The following is a 6,320-nucleotide window of genomic DNA, read 5'->3' on the forward strand; positions in this document are numbered from 1 at the left end:
CTAAACTCACCCTATTCAAATCTAGCAGAGCTCTTACATTCATTTTATTGCTTTGGTTACATTGATCACATTTTTGTTATTCAGTTTAAACACAACTTCATTTCAATCTGATTTATCATTTGCATAATCACATATGAACTTGATCTTTGACGAAGGACCAAAAGCTCATCCTTTGTATTCAGACAGATGCAAACTGTTTAATTTTAATTATATTAGCTTTTTTACAGATCCATGATTTACCTACAGCACTCATCCCTCCTTTTGAACACTATAATTACACTTTACATTTTCCTCAGTAAACTGAAAGTATTTCCTTCATATTTAGGCTCACTCAGTCTGCACGTCAATCAAGGCTCTGCTACACAATATTCAACCACATCCTCAGCTTTACTCATCTCTGCTTCATGATCAGCCACCAGATGAAGATAATTTTAATTATTTTACCTTTCACCAACTGTTCATGATGTAAATACAGTAAAGAGACTTTATCTTATATTCTTAAAATTACAGTGAAATTAAAAGACATTCATGTAAAATCTGATAAAGCTGATTATAAGATTTATGCGGCTCAACTGTGATGATTTCATGTGTGATAATATTTAGGAACAAAAACAGAAAAAAAAACAACAAACTTTAGAGCTTTTGAGCAGATTGTTTTGACCCATGTGTGCAATGCCTATATGTGTGTAACAGACTTGTTTACTGTCTATTCTGCCTCAGGTTTATTTTTATCTATACAAAGAGTTCATGGTTTCTGTCTGGGCCAGCAAAGAGGAAATGCAGCCTGTGGCTTCAGCCTAAAGTCTTCCGTCTAGCAGATGCATTATTTCATGTTACCAGCAAACAGCAGAAAGTTAATTTAATTTAATTTAATTAATTTAATTCTAGTTTATTTTACTCCACAAAAAAAAACTCAAACTACAGCAAACAATCTGCATTTGGATTGTTCCTGTTTCTCTCCAGCTCTATGCTCCCATAGATTTAGGGTTTGGATTTATATTCAACAGCATTGCAGCGATATGCAAACTGAGCCTGGTAGATATGGAAAAAAAAAAAAAAAAAACGTGTGTGTGTGTCACACAGATTGTTGCTTGGTTACAAGCAGAAACTGAGAGACGCTGCATGCTCACAAGAAAAGGACTTGATCACAAGGAGCCCACACCCTAAAACATACAGTGCAGAGTATGTTTTATAGTCCTTTTACACTCTCATGAGGGGCACAACTGACTAAATTAAGGTCTGTGAGTAAGGTTTGAAATGACATTATAAACATATCCATAAGTATTTACTGGTGTCATAAATCAAATGAGCACTGGCAGAGGAGTCACCCTCTGCTGATGAAAAATGATGCAGCTTTGAATGAAACAATAATTTCAAATCTATTTGTGTTCTGTATATTCTGTAAGTCCTCTTAACGTGCTGTCAGACTACTGTGAACATTTTTATGTGGATAACTGAAAAATAACCACATAGCTACATCTCTTCTGTACCATCCCTGTATGATTCCTTCAAAAACAACAAAATAAAAACAAAAAAGATCTCATTTTCTTTTTCTGTTTTTATCTTCAGCTTGCAGAAGTAAGATGAGGAGGAACCATTTAATCTAAATGCTGACTAGCCCTGATATCTGAGAGCAGAGGGAGCTCAGCTTGCTGTTCTGATGTTACTGCAGACACAAAACTTTACTGATAATCCATTTCCTCATGGAAGCCAGTCATTTTTATTAAAAGTACTGTGTTATATGAATTGTACTTTAATTGCTATACTCACCATTAATGAGAGCTGCATGATTATGGTTAAAAAAAAAAACTTAAAAATTGATTATCACCAATTATTTTGGTTTATATTGAGAACATGGGGCAGCACGGTAGCATGGTGGTTTGCATGTTCTCCACATGTCTGTGTGGGTTTTCTCCAGGTACTCTAGTTTCCTCCCACAGTCCAAAGACATGCAGTTACTGGGGTTAGGTTAACTGGTCATTCTAAATTGCCCACAGGTGTGAATGGTTGTCGGTCTCTCTGTGTTGGCCCTGTGACAGGCTGGCGACCTGTACAGGGTGTACCCTGCCTATTGCCCTGTGACAGCTGGGATAATGCTGTCACAGGGCAATATGCTGGGATAAGTGGAAGAGAATGGATGGATGGAGTGAGGACATGATTATTGATTCAATTTAGTAACAAAATTCTTTAATTGGATTATTATTATTTTTGGAGCATGTAGTCCCACATTCCTGCTGATGTGCAAATGTTTGCATAAAAATGCAAACAAAATTTAGAAAATATCAGCACGCTGTTTAAAATGTCAATAAAAACAGAGTGCAATGATTTGTAAATGTCATAGACCCAAATCTTATTCACAACAGAACACAGAAAACATCAAATATTTAAACTTAGAAGATGTTCCAATAAAAAAAAGAATATTAGGCTGTAAATCTTGTTTGTTTATTTAAGTATGTATTTATTTATTTTAGTTGAGAAAAGGATGGAAGATAAAACATTTGAAAATTAAATGCAAGACATGTAAAGTATGTTACATATTTGAAGAAATCATATGGATGAGTTACATAAAATTGATTGACAACATGTAGTTTTTAACAAAGTCATAATTAAGTGTCTCAGTTTTTGCTTCTCATCATCTAATTTGTTTTCATTTCATTTTTTTACATTTAATCAGATGTTCAGGTTGTCCTCAGAGTAAACATGTCAACACTACTGTCCTTTGATTTGCTATCAGACAATAACTGAGACAATAAATGTAAATATAAATTTAAATGTTGTCTTCAGTTTGTGAAATGTGCAGGTCTTTTTTTTTATTTCAACCACACAAATAGTAATTTCCTGTGTTTGCTGTGACCAAACTGTAAAACAGGAACTCCACCACAGCACGAGCACATTTACAGATCAATGCTAAGATTAAAGGAGCCTTTTCATGATGGTTCTGCATGATAATATTTGTGCTAACAGTCACATAAAATACAAGCCTACGTGTTTTTATGCAGCCTGATGGAAGCATCTTAACACACTTCCTCTTATAAACAATGAAAATGAAAAACAAATGCATTCAAAAGACTCCAAAGTAGAAACTCAGTCTAATGAATGTTATGAGCTTTTATTATAATACCTAATGGCTCCATCTAACTGCATGTCTGCATTATGACTCTGATGGAAAAGAATGAAACATTTCAGAAATCAGAATCAGAATCTTTATTGTCATTGTACACAGAAGTTGCACAACGAAATTTAAAATGCATTCCTTTCTAGGTGCCTCAGACAATAAATAATAAAGTAATAAAAATATGAGTGATAAAAATGATTACTAAAATACAGTGCACAATAGTAAATTAAGACGAATCTAGCCCCAATACACACACCAACGCACGCACACAGTCAGCACTACCACCCCACATCACTGTCCAAACCACACAGAGTTCAGTTCAATGATAGCCCTGGCATAAAAGCTGTTCCTCAGTCTGTTTGTTCTGGCCTTCATTGTCCTGAAACGTCTGCCTGATGGCAGTAGCTGAAACAAGGAGTGTCCAGGGTGTGAGGGGTCCTGGAGGATGTTCTGTGCCCTCCTCTGGCAGCGGGCATTGAACAGTTCCTGGAGGGAGGGCAGGGGACAGCCTATGATCTTTTGAGCCGTGTTGATGATTCGCTGATGGAAAGATGGAAAAAGAAGAGGAAGATCTGTGATCAGCTAACAATACATCTGCAGTGCTAATCAGGTGGTACAGAACGAACCAGACCATCACTAATGAACCATCACAGTGAAAGAGACAAAAAAAAAGGGTGTTTCTTGGACAGGTCACACAAAGAACAAATAAACCTGTAACACTGAGCTTTACTGAAGAAGATGAAAAGAACGTTGAGCACACTTTGATCAGATGAGACCAAAATTAATTTGTTCAGCTGGGGTCCAGAACAGGACCATAAGTGGAGGTACAAGGAGCTGAGTGTTGGGGAGATGACATTTATAGATGGCACCATGAATGCCTGTGGATATACCAGAACTCCCAAAGCCTGCCGAAGAGGAATATTGCAGCATGATAATGATTCTCAGGACACTTCAAAAATCACACAAGAGTTTCTAAAGAAGAAAACTGAAAACTGTGACCTGCAAACACCTTTGTATATTATAGAGAACGGTAACAACATTTATGCTTGCAATAAACAGGAAAGGTAAAACATCACCCAGCTGCTGCGGTCAGAGCCACAGGAGCTGTTTGAGGTGGGCGTGAAAGGAAAAGAAGAAGAGAGAGAATACAGACAGAAGAAGAAGAAATGCAGCTTGTCTTGTTCACCTTTTATTATTTATGTAAAGTAGAACACTTTGAGATCAGAGAGCAGCAGGGTGGATGTGAGGATGGGGCACTCTTTGCTCTGCATGACGGGGTTATTGAGTAAGTAGATTCCTGACATGGTTTGAATGGCACTGATTCATGAACATGTTTCTCCTTTGTGAGACTTTCAGAGCATCACCTGTTTGACCTTCATCTGAGCGTCTTTGTAATTTTTATGATTAATAAAGGAAAATGTTGGCTTGTGTTGGACACACACACACACACACACACACACACACACACACACACACACACACACACACACACACACACACACACACACACACACACACACACATATATATATGATATATACAATGAGATAGATTATATATATATATATATATATATATATATATGTATATATGTTTAGATCTGTTTCTGTGTGGAAAATAAATGCTGAGTCTGAGCTTTAAAAAATGTTTCAGATTTTGTTTTAATTACACTCACTGACTTTGTTTTTCTCTCTGCTGATGTGCTTGTTCAACTCAAAGTCAGCATCTTCATGAAAGCAAAGCAGACTTAAGCCAACTCCCAAAAAAATGAGTCATTTATAGAAGAGAAATAAAAACAATATTTCATATGAGAGCATTTTATGAAGGCCTACAACTTTAAGTTGTTTACATGGTATTAAGACTCTGTGTACTCTGTGAGTGGAGTGATACCATCACACTGACTGTATCGTGTAAGTTGGAGATTTTTCATCCCAATTATCTAAATAAGGCCACTTATTACAACTTTGTAGTTTTTCTTTTTTTTTGTTGCTTGGTAAACTATTTTGTTTTAATTCTGGCAACAACTTAACCTTAAGAAGAGCTTTTTATTCACAGTGAAGAGAGCAAAACAAGTCAGAGCAACTTCTCTGCTGTGCAGCAAAAAATCTGTGATGGACAAAGTTAAAACTGATGTGTGCACGTAGGGCAGGTGTAAATATGATGCAGTCCTCCATCCAAGTGACAATCTAATCACCTTTTTCCTTTCAACTCAACAGCAGCAGGTAAACCCAGAGCCACACTGACAGCACAAAGCTCAATCATACCAGCAGGGGGCAGCGTGACACTGAGCTGCTCTGTGGAGGGCTCTGCTGGCTGGAAGTTTGACTGGTTCAGACGTGATTCAGTCTCTTCTGAAGCTCAGCTCATAAGAGAAAATGAAACAAACGGAGATATTAGTGTCTCACAAGGAGGTCTGTACCACTGCAGAGGAGGGAGAGGAGATCCAGCTTTCTTCTCTGAGGACAGCAATGAAGTCACTGTGGAGGAAACTCGTGAGTTTTATTCTTATATTTCTGATGATCATTATGTGATCTGTGCTAACTGCTAACCTGAGAAGACTTTAAACTTTGAATTTTTAAAATTAAAATTAAACAGGAATGTTGGGAGAGACATACAGATGCAGGAAAGGGCCACAGGTCAGACACAAACCTGGGCCGCAGGCACCACTGGCATGTGGCATGCATGGTCCCCTGCTCATGCGCTGACCCAACCTGGCAACCCCCCAGTATAGGTTTTAATTGTGATTACAGGAACAAGCACTGCTGTTTTGGACACTAGATCACTCCACCTGAGCTCACATCTTTGCTCTTTTGTGTGTAAACAGACTCCACGTTAAACTATAACAGCATTTTCACTACTGCTGTTGTGTTATCGGTTGTTTGGTTGGGAAAACTGGAGGCTGCATGGGCTTAATGTTGTAATACTCTTTATTCATGCGCATGTCCCTGAATACATTATTGCAGCTCATTTTTTAGTCACTAATGTGTGTAAAAGACTCATGTTTACATGGTGAGCTCTACAGAGTTGTGCATTAAACTATTATAATTGAGTTACTCGATAAATTGTTGCAGCCTTAGATAGCTCTATGAAAGCTTACAATTGTGATCAAAAGGTTTCATCACTCCTCATGGGCATGAATGCCATGGTAGTTTGGCGGCTTTAACAATTTCTTTGAACTGGCCAAGGCCCATTAACTTCTCATTAG

Source organism: Archocentrus centrarchus, unplaced genomic scaffold (assembly GCF_007364275.1).
Source record: "Archocentrus centrarchus isolate MPI-CPG fArcCen1 unplaced genomic scaffold, fArcCen1 scaffold_57_ctg1, whole genome shotgun sequence".
In the NCBI taxonomy this organism is placed as follows: Eukaryota; Metazoa; Chordata; class Actinopteri; order Cichliformes; family Cichlidae; genus Archocentrus; species Archocentrus centrarchus.